Genomic DNA, 26,428 nt, shown 5'->3' with positions numbered 1-26,428 from the left:
AGAAGCAGAGGGGTGTAAGTGACATTTTGGTCAAAATTGAGTTGACTTGAGCAAAAAATGCTTTGGTTCTAGAGCTTTGCGGAAATATGTTGATATAGTTTGTACGTTGTTTAGAAAAAAAAGTAAAAATTTACAAAAAATTGTCATTATACAATTTGTATGAAGCGGAAAAATATTGAAAAACTTCAAACACATTTTTCCAAAAACTAACTTTCTGTTACTAACACCCCTTTGCGTTTGAACCCCTCGATGCCCGCACTTGATTTCTATAATATTTCATAAGCTGCGCTTCGCTTAAAATTGATAAAATTCTAAAGATCTCTCGCAACAGGATTCTTTTTGCAGGTGTAAGACTCGTGGACTTGGGCTATGTACTGAAATGGATATGTGCTTTGAATACGCACCACAGAAGCACTTGCTCAACGCCGAAATTCATTCCTTTCAAGGAAACAACTTTGTGCAAGAATTTGTGTATAGGTTTCAACGATCACGTTGCGGTACACAGAATCCGGTACGACTTATAACAGAACAACAGAGGATCCGGGTAGAAAGCAAGTGATGCGGAAGTCCTGCGTATAAGCCTCTATCGAGACCAGTGAAGCATTTGTGCGCGCATGGAAGAATTCTTATCCAACCTTGGAGTTCCATGCATGTGCTTCGAGGCGTATGCGAAAACCGTGATGGAGATGTTCAATACTGTCGAAAAAACAAAATGAATCCATGAAACGTGCCGTTTCTGAAGAAAAGGTTTAATCTGACAAGGATGAAAATGGAACCCCTTGTACAACTGCATATTTCGATGATAGTTGGCCGATTCGATCATATGGAAACAAATATTTTTCTCGATCTTTGAACACCAATCGAAAAAAAATCTCTATAGCGATACGCGGAGTACCTTCTGCATGGGATGCTTCATCAACAAACGCGATAACAAGAATAAAGAACATCGATGCTTCGTAAACCATACTGGATCGGCAGGATCTATTGAACCAGCCATACTGGTTGACGGATTCAAATCGCTGCTGGAGGACGGGGCAAAAATCCGAATGGTAGTCGGTGACGGGGACTCAAATGTGTTTGATATTCTTACGGCGAGGAGCTTCAGAAAGCAAATTGCAAAAACCACGCCATTAAAAGTCTTAAAAAAGCGTTTCCATTCGGTTAAGCATCAAATATAATTATGCTAAAATGTTTATAAATTTAGGTAAACATTTATTTCCATTATTTTGAAATTGCAGATTTCAGGAAAAAGTGAAAACGATATTCCTCGCTCTATGTTACGGAGTAAGATCGGGGCAACTTGTGCTTGCGCCCACTCAGCAATAATGCATTGTGTGGATAAGGATGGATGGAATAAACGTTCAAGTTGTGTAGGACTCCGTCATGATTTTGGAAACACATTTTTGGCGTGCATGATGGATGTCGAACGTACTACAGCTCGAAGGATCAGCTCGGAAATGTTGGCCAAAGCGACACACTGACAAGTGAAACCAACGTCTTCAATTCAGTAGTGAGAGATATTCTATATTAACTTTGTATTCCCTTCTCATGCTGTTGTGGTATCATAAGACGGGAAAGCAGTTATAATAATATACATAGCTGGAACAAAGTTAATTGCCTACATTATGGATAAAAATCCGTCGTTTGAAGCGTACCGAATTTCAATCCGTAATGTAGGCAATTACCTTTGATCAGAGCCGTAGCGTGGATTCCCAATGCCCTTAGCAAAATAGGAACCTTGCAGAGTCGTGGACATTTTTGGGGTTCTTCATAAGTAATCTATAAAAACATCCAGAATGGGCTGGAAGATCATAAAAATTGCTGAAGGCTCTTACAACTCATACTACCTTCATAATGTCCTAGCACTCAACTTAAGGAACCGGCGAACTCGAAAGTACAGCTCGGAGAAGAGGGATTCAAAAATCGTGACAAATCTCATACAGTGAACTCTCCCTTACTCGATATTGAAGGGACCATCGAGTTAGGGAGGTATCGAGTTAGAAAACACATTTATATTATTCTTCCAAAATATCAAACACTTTTCATTACATGTAGGAATATGGTTTAATGTCATTTGACAGAATGGCCGAATGCCGTTTGGCAGAATAGTTATAATTTATTACCCTATTCCTTCCCCTCGGATATGTTACCTTGCCGCGGTGGGCCGGTTTACACCATTAGCACTGATATGGCAAGCAAAGACATATCCTGTCGTGGTGGTATCACATGTTGACTCTTTTTGTTTGGCGCCGCGTTACATTTCTGGCATTGACGCACTAATTTACGGCATATACATGTAATCCAACGGACATTGTGCCTTGGAGCCTTGAATGGTAGTGCAGTCAGGCAGAGGCCTTTTTCATCAGTGATAATGATGTGAGTTCTCTTCTTTTCGGCAATACTTTTCTGATACGTTCCCTGTGACGATGAGTCGTAGCCACGCTTACATTTAGCTAGCTAGGCATTTATGGAAAAACAAAGTATTCAAGACATTCGTAGGGAATCGACTGCTGGATTCACTGAGTAGAAGTTTTTTTCAAAACTAGGAACGTGGTGCTTCATTCACGATAACTTTTACTAATAGTAGATAATAGGCGTGATGAAGCTTTACTTTGCCACCGAAAAGTTAATCCCATAGCTGACATATAACTGATCATTAGTACATGATAGATAATGACAGTTAGTTTGTAAACGATCAAGCTACTTCTTAGAACATAATAATAGTAATACCTTGACAAAGGAATAACAATAAAATAGACTAAATTCACGAAAATAGACTAAATGCACAGCCACTTTTTACAAGACATAACTTACATTGTGTTTGATAGTATTGACCCAGGATGAACCAATAACTTAGGCAAACAAAGTAATTTAAGGAACGCATACTTCATACCTTCTGACCATAAAGACAAGAATGACATCGTACAGATCAATCTATATGATTCGGCAATTGAGCCTCCAAAATAAACGAAAGATTTAAAAAAAAATCTATATGATTAGGAATGAGATAAAGGGAGAGAGTATCTATTAGAGTTGTAAATGTAATGTCTTTTGAGCCAGTTCAACAGTGTCTTAATGGATGACATGATCCTTGTATGGCTGAAAAACTGCTTCAAAAGTTATTAACTTGCCATTTTTAAAAAATCGGGATTGAACACTTTCTGATATTTGATAAAAAAAACTTCCGACTCAGTTTCTACGATGAAGCATTGGGCAACATGTTCCATGTGAGTCGAAAAAACTGCTTCGGTTGATTTTGAACGCGTACAATGACAATAGACGTTTAAATACCATAAAAACTGACACAATAATTTGACTCTGACAAGAAAATGACAGAAATTAATTTAAACTATTACAATGTTAGTTAGCATGAGAGCTTCAGTTGCAACAGCGTCTTCTTGGACGACATGCTTCGTGTACGGCTGGCAAACTGCTTCGAAAGGAATTATGCAACGGTATCATCAAAGGCCTGGTGCAGAGGTTTCTACTCTATTCAGAGTCCCGCCAGTAAACCTTCATAAAAAAATTATTACCCTATTAAGGTGACACGGGAAACACGGACAATCATCAAATCGTCATCATTTTCATCACTGAATGCTTTATTTTATTTCTACAACAAATATGAATTCGAAAAAAACATCACCATCGCGTGCTTACTTGCAATCTACATGCTAATACATTTACAGTTACATCAAACAAGTGGAAACCAAAAAACGCCGCACCAAAATTGCGATGTGATAATACTAGAAAGAGACAAAAGATAGGAAAAATAACACGGTGTGTAGTGCCTCCCCGAGTCACCTTAAGTGTAGTGAGAAGTGAGATGTTCGAAATGAATAGTGAAAAGTGAGTATTGAGAAGTGAGACATGAAATGTTTGGAATCAGCACATCTTACTTCTCACTTCGCAGCTTCACACTTCACAAATTTTTCACTTATATTTTCTCAAGGAGGGCAGGAAGGAAAGAGAAGAAATGTTGAGAAGGAATAAATATTAGGCCTCACTTTTCACTTCTCACTGCTCACTTTGTTCTTCTTATTTCTCACCATTCACTTCGCATTACTCACTTCGAATTTCTCACTTTTCACTTCTCGCTTCTTATTTCTCACCTCTCACTTCTCAAACTTTTCACTTCAAACTTCTGACCTCTCAATTTTCACTACTAGTTATTACTTCTCACTTCACACTTCTTTCTTCTCACTTCTCACTTTTTACAATTTACTTACTTTTCATTTCTCACATCTCACTTCACTATTCTCAACTCGAATTTGTTACTTCTCATTTATTATCTTTAACTTCTTACTTCTCACTTCTGACTTCTTACTTTTTAGTCTTTTCACTTAGCACCTTTCATTATTCACTTCCTATTTCCTATTATGAGATGTGCAAAATTTCTCGTTCCTCACTTATCGCTGCACACTTCATGTAATTCATACTACCTATTACTCACAATATAAGTTTTTTTTAACTTTTTGGCCAAACGGCATTCGGCCAATTAGCCCGGCCAAACTCACTCGCGATCTTACTTTTAAATTATTAAAACTTACTTACTTTTAAATTATTAAAACACTAGCGTTGCGTTGCGTTGTAACGGAGTATTTCGTAGATTGCATAATGATATTAAAACACTAGCCAGCAATTAAGAATCGGTTGAACATTTTGAACTCTATTTCCTTACTACCATGAAACCATAAAGAAGGTATAACGGGACTGTTGACAATTTGCTGATATTAGTTAAGATTAATGTTTGAATGAAAATTCTGTGTTTATTATCGTTTGAGTACAAAATTTGGGAAGTTGTCGCCGGCGATCTTGTTAGTTCATGATTTCGTGAACGCTTTTTTGACGTAGAATTACGTCCTTCGGTAAGATAGGGGGGGTCATTCCAAAGTTTCAAATTTGGGACCGTCACGAAAATAGGTCAGGAAGTATGAGCCAATAACTCAGCCGTTTTTCAACGGATTTTTTTGGGTGTATAAGATTCTGGTTTGCTAAAATCGAATGCCATCGGGTCCAATCCAGTATTTTGCGATCGATAATGGCGGCGTGAGTTCCTTTAAGTTTGACATTCAAGAGGTAGAAAATATTGGCACTCATCAAGTATGCCTTGATATAATGAAAATTTTGGGCGTAAATAAACAGACGTCAACCAACATCCTTCACGGAATCTCTAAAATTATTTCTTTTCCAAATTTTCGATAAATTTAACATTGCTATTTAATAAATCTCTATTATTTAAGGTTTCTTATGAATTCAAACCAAGAAATAAAAACTGCGAAAAATAAATCAATTCGTGTATGATGAATGGAACCCGTTTAACCCAATGAGATTTTTTTTGGATTATGCTGTACTTTGGCCCTGTGACATAAAGCCGGACACTTAGTAACTGTCCAATTGATTTGTACCATTCATCGATTTGGACGAGAGCTAAATCTTGCTGAATCCAGCATATCGAAGAGATGTAAATCGATCCTCCCAGTGGTTTGTAAAATGTTTAAAAAATGCGTTGGGAGGTGGGTGAACGCAGGCAGGCTTTATTTCCTATTAATCCCAATGTTGCGCTTTTTCCCGACAAAATTTGACATTTAAAAATTTATTTTAGAAATTTAAAAAAAGTTCCATAAAGCAACCAATCCACATGTTTTAGTTCTCCCAACAAATATTGCACGACAAGCAAAACTGATTTGATCGTTACAATTTCCCATACGATCAGTGCAAAAATATAAATTAACAATTAGCCAACCACCGAATCGATGTTTAAAATTTCTCCACATACTAACGGTCAAACACGGCACTTATAATACTTGTACTTTCATAAATTAAATTTAGCATCTATTTAATAAATGATTCACAGTACCGTTCTATCCACTCTTATAAAAGGAAGCATGAATAATAATGGTAGGTATTAATTCGATATTTTGATCATAAAATGAAGAAAAAACGTTTTCTTCATTCCATGGCTATGAGAGGTAGTTGACGTTTATTTGTTTACTACAAAAATTATTTTTCATCAATGCATACTAGATGAGTTCCAATGTTTTCTACCTCTTGAATGTCAAATTCAACAGAACTCACGCCGCCATTATGGAGCGCAAAATACTGGGTAGAGTTTTTTTTTTCTAAATGAAACAAGCCAATTTATCTTAAGGTGATTATACAATAGGGCCAGAAATCGGCCATTTTGTAAACCACGTGCTTATCCAATATTTTTTTCAAGAGCACGAGATGAAAGAACCATAACGCGTATGTGGCTGAAATAATGGTAGATCGTTTGCTTAGTTATGCTGAACAATCATAATTTGAGTTTCGGCACAGTACGAAAACTATTACGCCAGATTTGGGCTTTTGGAAATGTATGTCGATAAACGTGTGGTGAATTTGAAATTCACCACGGGCTTCATTCTATAATCACCTTAAATCTACACCTTCCTACCCCGGTATAAGTCATTAGATCAAAATGATGGTTAACAAAAATTCTTTGATTCAGATTATTCAAAATATCGTCCTTTGGACTTTGTAATCGATTAATTGGCCTTGTAAACAATGAAATTGTTCTGTTTCTCATGCCGCAATTCTTGCTTTCGGCGTCCCCCTAAGGGCTGGCGCCCTTAACGAGGGCCAACCTGGCCAACCGCACGCTACGGCGCTGCCTTTGTACTGTTGTACCGAATAATAATTATTATATTAACGTTCGTTATAATATTCATATAAAGGTAGCAGCCTCTGTTATAATTATGTTACGGCTACACTGCCCATGATCGCATATTTGTAACACTCGAATTTTTGTTCATTTTGTAGAAAGCCTGTGAATCGTTCAGAAAGCTCAATTTACTGCAACTAATCCCACAACACAATAGTAAAATAGGATTTACTATCTTGTTTATCTGTGGTAAGCTGGGAATGATTAATTTTGTTGAGAAGATTGACAAACGATTCACAAAATTAACCAAAATGCAAACGTTACAAATATGCGATAATTTTTGTTGTGTTAAATTCATAATAATTTGTTACAATCTTTTTCTGAAAAAAATAATATATGTTATAATTTTGTTATCCATTTTTTTTTATCGAGAAAAGGTCTCAATGTTACCAAAATGTTTTCAAATATTTTTGAGAATGATATTTGTGCTGCATGGTAGCAACAAAGTTGCCCCGAAAGGCTATATCATTACTCCAAGAACGAATTTTTGGTAGGAGGCTCGGAGACCCACAGTGTTATCGGCTCAGCTCGACGAACTGAGGTGCACTCTCCGTGAAGTCTTGATTGAAATGAGGATTAGAGCTCAGCCTGTAAGTTGCACGATTTTGAAGTCAATTTTCAATCGTTCAACGACTTGAATCCATTGTTCTTGATAGATGGGGAAAATCTAAATAATTCGTCGATCGATTGATACCCAAACTTCTTCACCACTTTTCGTGACGGTCTCAAATTTGAATCTGCAGAATGATCCCCCTATTTTCCCGTAAGACGAAATCCTACGTCAAAACATTCACCCAGAAAAACAGACTATTCGGCTTAAGTTGATCCGCTTAAACGACAATGACGACCCTGACAAGATCCTTTATTTTTAATGATGCGCATTTTCAAACACTAAAGCAGTTAAACGATTTTTTCCACTAAGGTCGGAATTAGTGGCGCGGGATCGCTATTTTTGTAATCAACCCTTTCCTCACATAAAATGCTGGTTCGTTGAAGTTAAGGTGATTATAAAATCAGTCCCGTGGTGAATTTTAAATTCACCACATGTTTTTCCACTCTCATCTTCAATAGGTAAAATACGACATAATGCTTTTCATACAGTCCTGAAACTGAAGTCGATTGTGTAGCAAGAGATTCTACGACTGTAACACCCCTATGTGCGTTATGGTTCTCTCAATCCGTGCTCTTGAAAATCGACTGAAAAAAGTACGTGGCTTCCAAGATGACCAATTTGTGGCATTGTTTTATACCCACCTTAAATGATCTGCAGCAACCATGCCGGCGACCACAACCAATGCGATCGTTTTCCGTTGGAAATGCTACCATGCTGCTATGTCCGCTCTGCGTGAAATTTTGTTCGAACTGAGGATTAGATCCAATCCTGCAAGTTGCTTGATTTTGATGTCTGTGCTTGCGATGCATGTACGCGATTGGTTGGCTTACCTGTTTCTAAACTTTTTACCAATTATTGATGATAAATAGTCGCAAATCAGTATATTCAGATAAATACAAATAAGTGTTGGCTCATCCTTGAAACATAGATTGCTTTATCCATTTTCGAGATAACTATCCCAGTCTTGAATTGTATTTATTTTTTGTGGATTTTAGCCGTCAACAACAGCTGATTACCCTGCATTGTTTTTAAGTTCCAGAATTCATTATGTTCATTTTGATGGTTCATGCTTTGCCTCGTTACAAAGATAGCTTCTTTCATGATCCAAAGGGATTATTTTAGTTCTATTCAGAAAGTCATTTTCCAAAATTTGATTGAAAAATTTATTTCACCAAATTGTTTGATGGGAAAATTGAAGCTGTCGATGGATGTGCTTCAATTTTCAGATTATCGCTCTTTATGATCTCTAGGTCATACATAAGAGAGCGATGTGTTGAACTGTTTTCTTAGTAAAAAGTCATTTTAGTAAAAACTATAAGTTGTTAAAATGATTTCTTAACAACAAATTTAAAACATTTAATTTTGAAGCGACTAGTGTGTTTAGAATCACGATAAATTTGTTAATGGCCAAAAAACTGATCCCATTTGTTCATTCTTTTGAATATGTCACATGGGTTTTAGTCCAAGTAAGCAAAGAAAGACGTTGACGTTGCCTTTGTACAGTAACACGGTATACCGAAATAAGGTAGGCTCGTAAAAAAATGACAGTTCAAAAGTGACGTGATTGCTATCGCAGTATGAACGAGTGCAAAAGAAGGCCAAACTGGATCGTAGAGCGTTGGCTTGCTTCGTCTCGAGCAGCGATAGCAATGACGTTGATTGTTTATAATGAAAATTGATGTTTACATACGTGTCGATAGTGCCTCGTTTTTGTATGCCGTGGTACAGTAATACCGGAATACTGACTTTAGAAGTACTTTTTAATCACTTTTGAGATTATTGTCTATACGTCAAATTATTGGCGAGGGAGTACTTTTTACGGTTTTCGTGGTATGCAAATAGATTTCGAAAATGCGGGGAAGGGTCGCTCGGCCGAAACCCACATGGCTGAAAGTCATTTGGCCAAACAGGTCATTCGGCCGAATAGGACATTTGACCGAATAGGACATTTGGCCGACTAGGACATTTGACCGAGTAGGACATTTGTCCGAGTAGGAGATTTGACTGAGTAGGACATTTGGCCGAGTAGGACATTAGGCCTAGTAGGACATTTGACCGAGTAGGACATTTGGCCGAGTAGGACATTTGGCCGAGTAGGACATTTGGTCGAACAGGACAATTGGCCAAACAGATGATTTAGTCATTTGTTCATCGACAAATACTTTTAGGGCCCTTTCACAAATTATATAATGCTGGAAGCGTATTTTAGTACTCTATTAAACATAAATCGTTATGAATGGGTGTGTTGGCACGTAACTGGCAGCCCTGGCAATAAACAGATAAGAGAGATAAGAACAGAGAGGATAGCTTAGATATGTCATGTAGTGTCAACGAGCAGAGAAACGTCAGTATGATAAAAAACAAAGTCAGGAAAACGTGGATGAGAGGACTTGGTGTAAAATTCTGATAATTAGATTGTGAAGTAGTTAAGACTTTATAAAATAGCTTAAATTTGTTATTATTGCGCGGTAATTATATTATTTAATGCTCACATATACGATCAATCACATGTTCTGATATTGCAGCTCGAATTACTAGCTCGCACTAGAGCTCGCAGCATTCTGTCTGAGGTTAAATTAATTAGACTCGAATTTATTAGGTTGGTAAATCTTATAACCATATGTTTCAAGTAATTAGAAATATAATGCTATCCTTAGTGATTACGTCCGATAAGGTCACATTCGATGTTGTCGTAGGCCCACTTTGCTGTGAAGGTGAACTGTAATGTATGTGATTATTAACATTCGTTTAACATATGAAACCTAACCCTATAAACTATCTTCTTATAGCTTTGAAGCGCATCAATAAAGAGCTTTCAAATCGCAGTACACGAAGTTTGATTCGGCCTAGCAACAGGGTGGGTGGGGGTTGAGTCAATTTGAGTATTATGTAATTTGCGAATGAACCCTAATGTCACCACATGACAAGATACATAAACAGATACAGAACAACTAATAGGAGTTACAGATAGATTAAACTCAAACATTATCTGGGAATGACTCAACTTCCAATACTTTTTGCAGTGTACATATGTGAGTTTGCAGAATGTTTCGAAATTGATTACAGAAAATTACTCATTGTTTTTTTCCTTTCAGTTCAGCAGTAGACTTTAAGCTCTATACGATCATAATTTCCTTGGTGCGGTCACAATTATTATAGCCTTTGCGAAAAAAGTCAATGTTTACGAGTGCAATTTTCACCCTTTTAAGACAACAATGTCGATTTGCCAGTCCATCATCCAGCTTGAGAAGAATTTGTATCGGTCACACCCTGGTTCAATTCAGACTGCATTAAAAAAAGAGCTACATCTGAGATCACCTTTATGCATCATTCCAACTGTAATAAATTGCCTCAAGATGAGGCAATAAATTTTAATTAATAAAAATAAACGCTGAATAAAATCTACAAAATAAAGCGATTAAGATTCTGAACGATTTAAACGACATCCCTCGCCTCTTCCATCCAAACCACCAAGCTTCGTCGGCCAAGTTTTCTTTTTCTATCCACTGCGCCGCCGTCGGTCGTGGATCAGATCAACGTACTACGCACGAATGAGGCTTTGCCATCGATGTAATTCGGCTATCAAAGATTGCGGCGGCGCATAGGACAAACGGAAAAAGGCGGAGGAGAAACGTGAACGACAAAAAATCAAACATCCCAATTCCGAACCAAACCAAAAGCTAGCTGGGTTCGGGGTGATTTGATTTGAATAAAAAAAAACCTCATCAATAAATCGAATCATTGCTCTCCGCGCCGGCTGGGTGATGGGAAGTTTTCGTATTCGTCGGGGATTTGCCATTGACCGCACGAGACACCACGCTAACCAACGCAACAACAAAGGGTGGAGTGGTGGAGTGTGGCGGCAGGCCAACACCAAAGTGATTGGCACCGCTCCGCGTGAAACTACCAAAAGCTGTTCAAATTGGTTCAAGTAGGAGTTCTGGTGCCCGAATGCTGGCTTTCACACACATACAGAAGTATCATAACCTGGATCTGATCACGTCTTCAACCAGCATGATTTGGTGTGATTGCAGTCTGGAAGCTGGCTGGCCACATGCACTGCAATCAAGCGCCAATTACACACTCTCCGCCAGACTGGATGCCAGGGAAACAACCCGAAAACTGAACACGGAACACAACACAACCAACATACAGCCACCTTCAAGACGAGTTTCACCCGGATAAATGAGATTTTGGACTTGTGGTCAGAATATACGCAGAAAATGAACAACCGACGCAGCGCCGTCAAATCATTTTCCGTTCTGCTTGTGCAGCGGAAGATCTTCAGCTGAGGGAGACGCCCTGTGGCATCGTTAGCAACAGTCGTTATCTGCTTGGCATGAAGACAGTCATCGTAGGGCGGTCAGTTCCAAAAGGGTTTTGTATTTTGATGGTCATTGTTTGTTATAATCAAAAATAGGGTTGTTATCGAAGAAGTTTTCTCCAAACGTCATCTTAGTCAAGTCAAAAGTGTCAACACATCTTAGATTGTTAATTCGAAGGTTGGTTCATGGTTAAGCCACTTATTTAAAATAATCTTTTTATACCAAGATTTAAAAAACTAATGAATGTACAACAAATTAATGATAACCCTGAGAAACCAAGAAACCAAGGGACCAACGAGTTAGTTTTTTCTAAAATTTCTTCAAGTCAGGAATTGTTACAAATGGCATGATTCTTACTACGTTCGTTTATGTTCATGTTTTGTGGCATATGACACAAAATCTCGTGAATTTCGATAGCAGCAGAAGTTTTCTGGTTGATATGATATCGACAACGAAAAGATTTATCTGATATGACAATCATTTATATTCGTAATAATCAATTAGGTTATGTAAATCTAAGCTATTCTGATTATTGAAAAATTGATTTTCTATTCAATCTTTTTTCACATTTTTTTTTTATTAAACTAGACCCATAATGAAGATTACCGGGGAAGTATGCTTTAGATCAAATTTCCTAATTATTATTCCACCCTCGGATAAAACCAACTAGTTTATGGACAAACTTACTTTGAACTCTTTGCCATCATCCATCGTAGAACCTGACGCCCCGACCGAAATCTGATATCTTTTCCTGGTCTTCGACATTGTCACACCCGATTCCTCGATAGGCATCGTTGAGCTGTCCACCTCAAGTGTGACAATATGTGTGATCGAATCGCTTTCAGTGCACTTTTGGGGCTGTGCCCATGTGCCTGGAGGGTGCCCGATCGTGCTTAGAACGGCTCCACCGGCTCTGTTACGCTCCATGTGCGAGGAAATTGAAGCCCTACTTCCCTTGACGGGGACGGTGAGGAACACCCGTGTCTGTTCGGCAACTCGACTCGGCTGTTCAGCAAGAAAAGGTAAAAACATCCACCTAAATTAGTTTAAATGAAGTGAAGATGTAAAACTACTTCGCTGTTTTTTTTCCTGTGAAACACCACAACGAGTGGCCTAAAGTAGGTTCAGCTGGCATGACGAAGCCAGGCAGCAAACGCCATCCCGTACGTTACGAAGGAGAAACATAAGCAGAACCCATCAAGAGCCAATTCCCGGTTTTCTTGTCTTTCTGATCGGATCGAGAGATGGATGGAACATGAGACTACGAACTCAACTAATGAAGAATGGCAAAAAACTGATTTATTCCACTATTGGCAATGTAGCTTTTCTTGTACTTTTAAACTGCTCCAGAAAGCTGAGTAATATCTGAGTTTTTCTATTCTGCTGCCTCAAGCATACCTATCCCATATTGATATGGATTTCATATGCAAATGGAACAGTTATGCTTGCCTGTATGAACAGGGTCAGTTAAGCGAGAACAAAATGTAGTAATGTCAACTGACCCGATTTCAACGATTAACGATTGTATGTATGTAAAGCCTTTCGGTACACACAAGAAACAAGGGAAACACATGTTTAGAGATTTCAGAGTCCAGAAAACGGGGAAAATAAGAACCAACTCCATGCGATTCCGAAAAGAACGAAAAGGAAATAATCACACTCCAGGCAAGCTGGGAGAGGCTTTTGCACTGACATGAGGCCTGTGAGCCCGTTCGTTGGTAAGCCAAGCCATTCAGTCAGTCAGTCAGCTCAGCCCAACAAGCAGCGGTAATCATAATTATAATAATTCATGCGAGATAGAAAAACACTCGTAATTGCTAATGAGATGAGTGCGAAAGAGATGGATTGATGAGCCTGATGATGGGATAGGGCGCTGTAGAAGAGCTGAGAACTGGTGAATCGTTTGAACGAAAAGGGCTTAAAATGGGTTTTGTGTAAGCCTGACGTGGAGAATGGGAAAATCGACAAATCGCGAAAATAAGCACACTTATAGCATTGAGTTTTCTGCGAGTTAAAAGCCCATGAGAGAACTGCAAGTCTATTAGTATAAGATATGGATTGTGTAGCATTCGCACAATTATCGTAGAATAATGCAAACGCAAATATGATCGAGCAAATATTTTATGAAACTCTCACGAAACCTAAAATATCTGTTCCGAATACAGTTTAGATTTATGTTGTGTATTTAACTTATTCTAGCTTCTCCATAAAGGTTGACTCTAGTAACACTTGTGATGTATTGAATTTAGCCATTTGGTCATACGGAAGTTATCACCTCAGGATGGAAACAGGTTGTTACGATTATATCGAGTTAGTTAATTCTTTTTCCTCAGGAGATGCACAAATATTTCATCATGGCAATTATATTACTTCGCCACAACTATTCCACATGTCATTTTACATGCTTTTTCTCTTGCTGTTTTGTGAAAACATTTACTACAGCATGAGATTTAATTTATTCTCATATTGCGTCAAACACATGTTACACTTACCATCGAATACAATATGTTCTTTCACCAGACATCTTATCGGTTCCCAGTCATCAGCCAAATTTGACAACGGCTAACCGGGCTGCAACAAAATTAATAAAATTCTTCCTCGTTTTGCGAAGCTTCGTCGCCACTTTCGGTTGAAAAAAGGAAACTGGCCTGAATGCCAGGAAAAAAAACGCGGCTACAACATAAAATCGCGTCCTGCTGCGGTACAGCTTTGTCTCAAATAGTGCGATGTCTATCTAACGCCACATTTTAAAATATTGATATTTTTTCCCAAACGTTAAATAATTTGAATTGTTCTGCTAAATACACACAGGCTACAAATGTTTTCCACTGGTCGACAGAATTAGAAGAAAAACAAATGAAATGTTCATTTGCCGCCATGCTAGTGTTCATTGAGCACTTCCATAGGCTAATACGATGATACTTTTATGCCCTGAGAAGTCGAGAAAATTTCCAACCCGGAATTTTCCAAGACTGGACCAGGAATCGAACCCAGTCAACCTCAGCATGATCTTGCTTTGTAGTTGCGCATCTTACCGCAAGGAAATTCCGAAGAATTTCCCAAGGAAATTCCGAAAAATTTCCCAAGGAAGAGTTTTCTGAAGAATTTTCCAAGGAAATTCTGAAGAATTTCCCAAGGAAATTCTGAAGAATTTCCCAAGGAAATTGCGAAGAATTTCCCAAGGAAATTTTGAAGAATTTCTCAAGGAAATTCCGAAAGATTTCCCATGGAAATTCCAAAGAATTTCCCAAGGAAATTCCAAAGAATTTCCCAAAGAAATTCCAAAGATTTTCCCAAGGAAATTCCGGAGAATTTTCTAAGGAAATTCCTAAGAATTTCCCAAGGAAATTCCAAAGAATTTCCCAAGGAAATTCCAAAGAATTTCCCAAGGAAATTCCAAAGAATTTCCCAAGGAAATTCCAAAGAATTTCCCAAGGAAATTCCAAAGAATTTCCCAAGGAAATTCCAAAGAATTTCCCAAGGAAATTCCAAAGAATTTCCCAAAGAAATTCCGAAGAATCTCCCGAAGAAATTTCGAAGAATTTCCCAAAAAAAACTCAAAAGATTTTCCCAAGGAAATTCCGAAGAATTTCCCATGGAATTTCCGAAGGATTTCCCAAGGAAATTCCAAAGAATTTCCCAAGGAAATTCCAAAGAATTTCCCAAGGAAATTCCAAAGAATTTCCCAAGGAAATTCCAAAGAATTTCCCAAAGAAATTTCGAAGAATCTCCCGAAGAAATTTCGAAGAATTTCCCAAAAAACTCAAAAGATTTTCCCAAGGAAATTCCGAAGAATTTCCCATGGAATTTCCGAAGGATTTCCCAAGGAAATTCCGATGAATTTCCCATAAAAAAATTCCAAAGAATTTCCCAAGGAAATTCCGAAGAATTTTCCCGAGGAAATTCCGAAGAATTTCCCGAGGAAATTCCGAAGAATTTCCCGAGGAAATTCCGAAGAATTTCCCGAGGAAATTCCGAAGAATTTCCCGAAAAAAAATCCGAAAATTCCGAAGAATTTCCCATGGAATTTCCGAAGGATTTCCCAAGGAAATTCCGATGAATTTCCCAAGAAAAATTCCAAAGAATTTCCCAAGGAAATTCCGAAGAATTTTCCCGAGGAAATTCCGAAGAATTTCCCGAGGAAATTCCGAAGAATTTCCCGAGGAAATTCCGAAGAATTTCCCAAGGAAATTCCGAAGAATTTCCCAAGGAAATTCCGAAGAATTTCCCAAGGAAATTCCGAAGAATTTCCCAAGGAAATTCCGAAGAATTTCTCAAGAAAATTCCGAAGAATTTCCCAAGGAAATTCCGAAGAATTTCCCAAGGAAATTCCGAAGAATTTCCCAAGAAAATTCCGAAGAATTTTCCAAGGAAATTCCGAAGAATTTCCCAAGGAAATTCCGAAGAATTTCCCAAGGAAATTCCGAAGAATTTTCCAAGGAAATTCCGTAGAATTTCCCAAGGAAATTCCGTAGAATTTCCCAAGAAAATTCCGTAGAATTTCCCAAGAAAATTCCGTAGAATTTCCCAAGAAAATTCCGAAGAATTTCTCAAGGAAATTCCGAAGAATTTCCCAAGGAAATTCCGAAGAATTTCCCAAGGAAATTCCGAAGAATTTCCCAAGGAAATTCCGAAGAATTTCCCAAGGAAATTCCGAAGAATTTCCCAAGGAAATTCCGAAGAATTTCCCAAGGAAATTCCGAAGAATTTCCCAAGGAAATTCCGAAGAATTTCCCAAGGAAATTTCGAAGAATTTCCTAAAGAAATTTCGAAGAATTTCCCAAGGAAATTCCGAAGAATTTCCCAAGGAAATTCCGAAGAATTTCCCAAGGAAATTCCGAAGAATTTCCCAAGGAAATTCCGAAGAATTTCCCAAGGAAATTCCGAAGAATTTCCCAAGGAAATTCCGAAGAATTTCCCAAGGAAATTCCGAAGAATTTCCAAGGAAATTCCGAAGAATTTCCCCAGGAAAAACAAGAAATTTCCAAGGAAATTCCGAAGAATTTCCCAAGGAAATTCCGAAGAATTTCCCAAGGAAATTCCGAAGAATTTCCCAAGGAAATTCCGAAGAATTTCCAAGGAAATTCCGAAGAATTTCCCAAGGAAATTCCGAAGAATTTCCCAAGGAAATTCCGAAGAATTTCCCAAGGAAATTCCGAAGAATTTCCCAAGGAAATCCCGAAGAATTTCCCAAGGAAATTCTGAAGAATTTCCCAATGAAATTCTGAAGAATTTCCCAATTCCGAAGAATTTCCCAAGGAAATTCCGAAGAATTTCCCAAGGAAATTCCGAAGAATTTCCCAAGGAAATTCCGAAGTATTTCCCAAGGAAATTCCGAAGAATTTCCCAAGGAAATTCCGAAGATTTTCCCAAGGAAATTCCGAAGAATTTCTCAAGAAAAATCCAAAGAATTTCCCAAGGAAATTCCGAAGAATTTTCCCGAGGAAATTCCGAAGAATTTCCCGAGGAAATTCCGAAGAATTTCCCGAGGAAATTCCGAAGAATTTCCCGAGGAAATTCCGAAGAATTTCCCGAGGAAATTCCGAAGAATTTCCCGAGGAAATTCCGAAGAATTTCCCGAAAAAAATTCCGAAAATTCCGAAGAATTTCCCAAGGAAATTCCGAAGAATTTCCCAAGGAAATTCCGAAGAATTTCCCAAGGAAATTCCGAAGAATTTCCCAAGGAAATTCCGAAGAATTTCCCAAGGAAATTCCGAAGAATTTCCCAAGGAAATTCCGAAGAATTTCCCAAGGAAATTCGAAGAATTTCTAAAGAAATTCCGAAAGGAATTTCTGAAGAAATTCCGAAAGGAATTTCCGAAGAAATTCCGAAGAATTTCCGAAGAAATTCCGAAGAATTTCCCAAGGAAATTCCGAAGAATTTCCCAAGGAAATTCCGAAGAATTTCCCAAGGAAATTCCGAAGAATTTCCCAAGGAAATTCCGAAGAATTTTCCAAGGAAATTCCGAAGAATTTCCCAAGGAAATTCCGTAGATTTCCCAAGGAAATTCCGTAGAATTTCCCAAGAAAATTCCGTAGAATTTCCCAAGAAAATTCCGAAGAATTTCTCAAGGAAATTCCGAAGAATTTCCCAAGGAAATTCCGAAGAATTTCCCAAGGAAATTCCGAAGAATTTCCCAAGGAAATTCCGAAGAATTTCCCAAGGAAATTTCGAAGAATTTCCCAAGGAAATTCCGAAGAATTTCACAAGGAAATTCCGAAGTATTTCCCAAGGGAATTCCGAAGAATTTCCAAAAGAAGAATTCCGAAGCATTTCCCAAGGAAATTCCAAAAAAAATTTCAAGGAAATTCCGAAGAATTTCCCAAGGAAATTCCGAAGAATTTCCCAAGGAAATTCCGAAGAATTTCCCAAGGAAATTCCGAAGAATTTCCCAAGGAAATTCCGAAGAATTTCCCAAGGAAATTCCGAAGAATTTCCCAAGGAAATTCCGAAGAATTTCCCAAGGAAATTCCGAAGAATTTCAAAAGGAAATTCGAAGAATTTCCCAAGGAAATTCCGAAGAATTTCCCAAGGAAATTCCGAAGAATTTCCAAGGAAATGCCGAAGAATTTCCCAAGGAAATTCGAAGAATTTCCCAAGGAAATTCGAAGAATTTCCCAAGGAAATTCCGAAGAATTTCCAAGGAAATTCCGAAGAATTTCCCAAGGAAATTCGAAGAATTTCCAAGGAAATTCGAAGAATTTCAAGGAAATTCCGAAGAATTTCCCAAGGTACTTCCGAAGAATTTCCCAAGGAAATTCCGAAGAATTTCCCAAGAAAATTCCGAAGAATTTCCCAAGGAAATTCCGAAGAATTTCCCAAGGAAATTCCGAAGAATTTCCCGAGGAAATTCCGAAGAATTTCCCGAGGAAATTCCGAAGAATTTCCCAAGGAAATTCCGAAGAATTTCCCGAGGAAATTCCGAAGAATTTCCCGAGGAAATTCCGAAGAATTTCCCGAGGAAATTCCGAAGAATTTCCCAAGGAAATTCCGAAGAATTTCCCAAGGAAATGCCGAAGAATTTCCCAAGAAAATTCCGAAGAATTTCCCAAGGAAATTCCGAAGAATTTCCCAAGGAAATTCCGAAGAATTTCCCAAGGAAATTCCGAAGAATTTCCCAAGGAAATTCCGAAGAATTTCCGAAGAATTTCCCAAGGAAATTCCGAAGAATTTCCCAAGGAAATTTCGAAGAATTTCCCAAGGAAATTCCGAAGAATTTCCCAAGGAAATTCCGAAGAATTTCCCAAGAAAATTCCGAAGAATTTCCCAAGGAAATTCCGAAGAATTTCTCAAGGAAATTCCGAAGAATTTCCCAAGGAAATTCCGAAGAATTTCCCAAGGAAATTCCGAAGAATTTCCCAAGGAAATTCCGAAGAATTTCCCAAGGAAATTCCGAAGAATTTCCCAAGGAAATTGCGAAGAATTTCCCAAGGAAATTGCGAAGAATTTCCCAAGGAAATTCCGAAGAATTTCCCAAGGAAATTCCGAAGAATTTCCCAAGGAAATTCCGAAGAATTTCCCAAGGAAATTTCGAAGAATTTCCCAAGGAAATTCCGAAGAATTTCCCAAGGAAATTCCGAAGAATTTCCCAAGGAAATTCCGAAGAATTTCCCAAGCAAATTCCGAAGAATTTCCCGAGGAATTTCCAAAGAATTTCCCAAGGAAATTCCGAAGAATTTCCCGAGGAAATTTCAAAGAATTTCCCGAGGAAATTTCAAAGAATTTCCCGAGGAAATTCTGAGGAGTTTCCCGAGAAAAATCCAAAAAAATTCTCGACGAAATTCTGATGAATTTTCCAAGGAACTTGGGCATCCCGTACTCAAAAAGCATCCCGTACTAAAAAAATGGATTTGCATGATGCGTATATGCTTATTGATCCAGATTCCGACGATGAGGACATTGTCAAAGCCTTGATTGCTCCGGTAGGTACCGTGGGCTGAACTCGAGAACATTCTGGAGTACCTTGAGTACTCATATTCCTGAAAATTAATCACAGGCATAACGTTCAGGGTGGCTTAGCTTGTCTGAGTATTTAGAACTATCAAACAATGTGATTTAGGATTCAAACATGCCAGCCAGATTTATTTGCATGCTTCCCAAGGATTCGAAATAGCAATCATAGATATGTGTAGTCAGTCAAAGCTAAGCTTAACTAAGCTCTTTATTGATTATTTTGTGGGAAGTTTTTATTTTTTCATGGAAAAATTTCTGTGGAATGTTTTGTGATTTTTTATTGCTAATATTGATTTATTCGTGGATGCTTTGTGTTTTTCAATAGAACATTTAATGGAACATTATCGGAAATTCTTCTTTTATAATTGCAATTATTATTTTGTGGGAAATTCTTAATTGTGTATTGATGTTTTGCATTATTAAGCTTAATTTTGTATTTATTTATTGCCTATGCATACCCTGATTCCTTTATTGGAAATTTCCTAATTCGTTATGTAAATTTTTGAATTTCTTTATGCAAATTTTATTGTGTTGCCCATTGTTTGTATGTATAGATTAAATAGCTACAGCAAATGTTATAGGAAATAGCGCCTTCTATGTTTCGATGTCTTTGCTCTGACCAAGTTCTTCTTGTAGATTATTTGCAATGATTTTCATAACTCAACGATTTTCCTAAACAGGTCCAAAACAATAGAGGAATAGCGTGGTTTTTAAAATGGGCATGATTAAGCACATCACTGTGAATTGTTCACCCAAAAAAGAGCCACTTCAAATCGAGTTGTAGTTTTCCGATTCTGACGCACCAAAGCAACAACAGCGTGTTGAGGAAAGTAATCATGTAGGATTCGCATTTTTTTTTATAAAACACTATTTTTGCTACAATTGTGCGAACATTCTCTCAGGTATTTACGCCAAATTAATTGGCTTGATAGATATGTAGATGATCTTCTTCTTCGAATCTACTAGCGCTGCTGGGACATTGTCCCCATCGAGGCCTTACATATTATCCCCATCCAAAGGTGATCATGGCAGCGAAGCCTCAATGAAGAAATAAAAGAAGTCGACCGAAATCTAACCTGGCAACAGGTTAAAGCGATAGCTGGACAACGCTCAGGATGGAGATTTTCAAATCGGCCCTTCGCACCACCGGAGGTGTACATGATCCATAAGTAAGTAAAAGTAAAGGTGACCGAGAAATGTGACCGAAGCGAAATTCGAATCCAGCCACCAAACTGAGCCTGGGTTTGTAGTGGGAAATCTTGTCGTTTAGCTACAAGCAAATCCGTCCGGGTAGGATCGGTTCGATAAATTTGGCTCGACGGCGATGGGAAATTTCGGAACGGTAATGTTATTTTAACGATGTCATGTTATGGCTTTTTTATGTTCTGCATTGATTTTTCACGCTCCGTTCAATGTTTCGTGTGGTGCATTTCTTATCCCGAACGTTGTTGTCCTGTTTGAGTCTCCATCGCGGCGCATCGGTGGTGGAGAGAAGAAGGCAATCGATTCCATATCGGGTCAATCGTGGAGGGTATCGTATAAGATCGTTAAATTTTGATATCGTGTACAACGTTATGCATAGATAATTCGGGGAGTGGAATGTGAGCTCACCTCAAGGTTACATTTCACAGATATAGAAGAAAATTTCAGAAAAAACAGATTGTGTTAAATATTTCAATTCATTCTGTCATTAGGTTTGTACTTTCAATTGATATTTGTTTCACAAAAACGTATTTCAAATAAATATTTTTTATGGATACTAAATTTGTCCTGAAGACATACACATAAGTGACAATTTTTCAACATTTATTCTTCTGCAACAAATGAACAAGTTCTTATAAAACTGCTGAAAGTAAATTAAAGTTCTACATTGATTAAAATTTAAAAATACTTGTTTTAGTATTTTGATTTTTTGTTATGAAAAGCGTTGATTGAGAGTGGCAATTCCCTAGTCTTCACTCTAACACAATCGATTCCTTTCTACAAACGAATAAGAACGGTATTTTTCCTTCCATAAATCATTTTCTTGATCATCATACCGCTGGTCTGCTGGATTCTGTGAGTGGTCATTACTGCAAGTTCGCTGCAAGTACAATACGGTCAGTATCGAGAATACCGAAACCATAAAGACGACTGCAAATGCGCATAAATCCAATCCGGCAACAACAATCGCACGTTCAATAACCACAACTTCGTTCCATCCATATTTGTGTGCCGCGCCATTGAAAACCGGTACCATCTTCACCGATTTCTTTGTGAGATCGTAACGCGCTGAAAGGTTGCACATTCCAAACCGGAGCTCGTTATTCCGCATCATCTTGAAATCAATATGGTCAAAAAATTGCATAGCAATAGTGAATTCGGTCAATTGTTTCTGAAGTCACATTTTCTGTAAATATTTTGATGTATCTGAGTCACAGCATTTAGATGCAGAACATCATCCTAGCCAATTATCGATTGATTGTTACATCCTTTGTCGGTTGACTCATGTACTAGTTTGCATCTTGCTAACTGATGACTTAGGTCACACGTTTCCACATTAGAATGTTGATCACGTTGGTTATGCAATTGCCACCGTGGGTGACCGGACCATGCCACTCAAAGAAATGAACGCGCCAATATTTCTTCGGAAATCAAACTTTCGGATCAATTCACGAAGCTTGAAAGCGGTTCCCAAGAATCCTGGACAAAAAGACCGCAATCATTTGCATCGCGTTTGACTTTTCACTTTTCCATTTAGACTTTCGACGAACATCAATAATTTCATCATTAATTTTGCTCACGGCTAGCCTGTGTAGGGTGAGTGACCAATATCGTTTTTAAGATAACGAATGGATGCTAAATGGAAACGAATAGAAATAATGATGGATATGATCTTTCTGTCGGTCGAAACTTATTGATTGGTTATAATTAACACTCAATTAGGCATCCGCCAACGGCATCTTTACCCCATTATTCTCCATTGATCATCGTTGAAGCCGATCACGGTTTGCGTTTTTGCAACCAGTAAATTGGTGATTACGGAGTGCACCTCGGAAAGCTTGGTTTGGTCTTTTGTAACATCACATGGTACACCATGCGAATGTTTTGGCATGAAGGAATTATATTGTACCAAAATAGAGTTATCGTCAGCCTTTTCGCTTATAGGCAACCTACCAGGCTAGAGCTAGAGATATTTAAGTTAATATACAATATTTACTATTGCGCATCGGCGCACTCCACTGAAAAAGCAATTTTACCGTAAAGTTTTGTTTTAACTAGCTGCAACGTACATTCTCCAATTTCATTTCATTAAGAGCTATCATTATCAACTGCTAGTGCATTAAAAAAAATCAAAAATATGGGTACGAAAATGACTACCCGTTTGGAAAATTTTACATACATATAAAAACATACATATTTTTTATATAAATACTTAAGTGAACATATCGAAAAAGGATTTAGCTTTTAGAAACTTTAAGGGAGTATATAACTAGTTGTGAACTTATTAATTGAAATGATTATTGGTATTGGGCGAGATCATTACAATGGGCCCGGAATAGCTGGCCAGTTGCCTACACAAACGGATTGTCAGAATCTGGGAAACTGAACAGCTACCGGAAGAATGAAAGGAAGAGCTCATATGAAGGGGCTTCGTTGACGGCCGCTCAACAACGGACCACAGATATTTACTGTACGGCAAATCCTCCAAAAATGCCGTGAATACCAGATCCCAATGTAGAATCTGTTTATCTATTTCAAGGCGGGGTACGACAGTATTGACCGGTATTTTCGGTATTTCACATTATGCTGTCAGTATAAAAAATCTCGAATATTTTTCATCTACTTATATCAACTAAACTGCCAGTAATCGCATACCTGGCCCATAAAAATAGGAAATCCAGCGAAGATGGAACAAATATGCGGATACAAGTAGTCAAGACTTACCGTATAACAAACACTAACAACGATTCAATGCGCGCATGAATGAACTTTTGCATAATTAAGCATCTTTGGCGACGTTCATGCTACGGCAAAAATGTATCAAAATAGTCAATTATCATCTGTCAAATTGCCAATGACTGTTTTCAAAATTTGATACTTTCATTTTTAATATCTCATTTTGGTGACCCTGTGGACGAGTTATTAGCAATCACATCAAAAAGGAGAACTGAATGTTGTATGAAAAATAACAAAATGATAATACTTATTGATATCTTTATAAGCGAAAAAAAACTTATTATCATATCAAGCATTTTTCGTTTAATTTGCACAATGAGTTTTCATTATTATAATAATTATATCGAGATTATTTTGATATTTGGATCATACAGTAATATCAAAATACTTATATTTTGCTGAATAACTTGTTTGATAGAACTCATGTGCGATATCAAGACCTACGAGCTAGAATAGTTATTAATTAATTATTTTCTAAACTCCTTGAGAACAAATTGACAGAACGATTTGTTATCATTCTGATAATATTTTGATAGCGGTCTCTGCTCGGGATGTTATCCATGCTCAAATGGTTCTATGAGTTGGAGGGGTCCGTTCAAAAAACTATGATCGGTTTGAAGCTTCAATTCAAATTCAGTGATGATGGTTTTTTGGCGGTAGGTGAATTAATTCTAACCTGTTCAGGCTGCAGTGGAACTACACTGGATTCTGATTTTGAATGATTTGCATTTTCTCAATTTTGCACTGGTCCTAAATGTTTACCGCATATTAATTACCATGTGATTTTTCTTTGAATTATTCATGATTTTTTGATACATGTTGCGAAGACTTCGGTGGCAAATTGAAGTCACGCGATCAAAGCTACGAGCGAAAAACAATGGTGTAAAAAAAGAATTCTGTGTACTATATTGTCAGTTCTGCACTCTATATGAAGCCATTGTAGCGTTCCAATTTATGTTGGAGCAATTATCAAATCAAGCCACAGAAATTTCCGCCACCTTTTTCGATACTCTCAAAGAACAAAACCAAGAGAGACGATCAGAATACGCCGATCTTTTTGCTTTTTTATAATCTGTCGTAAAGCAATCAGCAAGCGGACGAGATCTTGAAGCGTTATCGATTAAAGAACAACTCGTGCAGTAGAGCAAAGCACTTTCGTTGCCGGTGGAAACTACGTTGACGCTAGGTTCCTTACAAGTAATCCGTAAAGAATTTTTCTACTATGAACCTGAAGGGATTAAGGACAATTAATTGATACTGATTGTCAACTTTCTTGAAACCATTTGCCCAACTTCCGTTGAACCAGAGAGAGCATTTTCAGCAACTTGGAACTTTGCTAGCAAAATCCGATGCGGATTGGGAGATAAATCGCTCAGTATATTAGTTGCCCAGCTCAACAAGCAATGACCTTAACATTTGAAGTTTGTCAACAAAGATTGTTTTTCTTTGGAAAGTCCAAGATTATTTTTTTAATTCCAGAAATTTTCACCAATACCGGTATTTTACCGGTATTACCGGTATTGACTCCACTAAATACCGAATACCGGTATTTGTCGAAAATGGTCAATACCGACATGATAGACGAGGATACTTTCGAGTCGATGAATTTGTCTACCTTGGATCCTTGCTGATAATAATGTCAGTCGTGAAATACGAAGGCGCATCATCTGTGAAAGTCGAGCCTACTACGTGCTCCAGAAGAAACTGCTGTCAAAAAATATTCACACTCGCACCAAATGTGTTATGTACGAAACACTGATATAACTGTTAGTCCGGTAGTCCTTTATGGACATGAAACTTGGACCTTGCAAGCACTCGGAGTATTCGAGAAACGGGTGCTTAGGACCATCTTTGGCGGTGTGCAAGAAGACGGTGTGTAGCGGCGGAGGCTGATTCAGCAGGTAGAAGAAGGCGTGGAGCGCTACGAGTGAGGTGGGCTGAACAGGTACAGAACGAGTGTGCGACCGTGGCGAGCAACCTAGGACGGAGAGATGTTGATTCAGTGTTATCTGTTTGGATGCAAGCTAAATAAATGAAGGAATTCTTGAAAGAATGACTTAAGAGTTTGAAGAGGCGAACCAGATCGGGGCTGAAAGTATCTTCAATAAAAAGAAGAAAAAAAACTTAGGAAATTGCATATGAGTTTCTACATGAATGATCCATGAGTTACTTCTGAAGGTACTTTTGAAGCTACAGTGAGGTCTCCAAAAATGTCAATGGCTTTCCAGTAAGAATTCCATGGAGGATGATCATTAATTAGAGTAAAATATCTTGATGGACAGGTGTTTCTACTTGATAAGAGTAAGTAGAACGCAAAAGTAGAAGGATGAAGTAGTAGGATGAAGATTTTTTTTGGAATTGTTTCTGGAACTGCTCTTTGGATTTGCTCTGAAATTCCTTTTGGGATTTCTTTTGGACAATGGACATGATATCTGCTGAAACTTTTTTTTTGCATTTTTTTTAATTCCTTCTGAACCTTTCATAATGTTCTTTCTAGAATTCCTATTGAATTGTTCAGATTTTATTTCAAATTCTTCTGAAATTCCTTTCGGAAATATTCCTAGAAATCTTTTTTGAATAGCTCCTGCAACTTTTTCCTGGATTTTCTTCTGGAATTCATCCTGGAATTCCTTCTGGAATGCCTTTTGGAATTTCTCTTGAAATTTCTTCTGGAATTCCAACTACAATTATTTTAGGAACTTCTTCTTGAGTTTCTTCTGGAATTCGTTCCAACATTAATCCTAGTGGTCCTTTTTCAAATTCTAGCTGGAATTTATCCTAAAAAATATTTTAATAACTCCTTCTAAATTTCTCTTGAAACTTCGCCTGCAGTTTCTTCTGAAATTTCCTCTGGATTTGTCAGGACTTCCTCATTTTTTCTCTTGGAGTTTTTTTTT

The 26,428-nt window shown here is 37.7% G+C and overlaps 1 protein-coding gene across 3 annotated transcripts in view; it reads left to right on the top strand.

The window, feature by feature from the left end:
• LOC134216345 (frizzled-4) overlaps positions 1-26,428 on the top strand; it is a 135,978-nt gene that overhangs the window by 7,529 nt on the left and 102,021 nt on the right. The gene's annotated exons all lie outside the window — the stretch shown is intronic.

Source organism: Armigeres subalbatus, chromosome 2, assembly GCF_024139115.2.
Source record: "Armigeres subalbatus isolate Guangzhou_Male chromosome 2, GZ_Asu_2, whole genome shotgun sequence".
Lineage (NCBI taxonomy): Eukaryota > Metazoa > Arthropoda > Insecta > Diptera > Culicidae > Armigeres > Armigeres subalbatus.
Note: the sequence above shows the minus strand (reverse complement) of the source record. Positions and strands in the feature narration are given on the sequence as shown.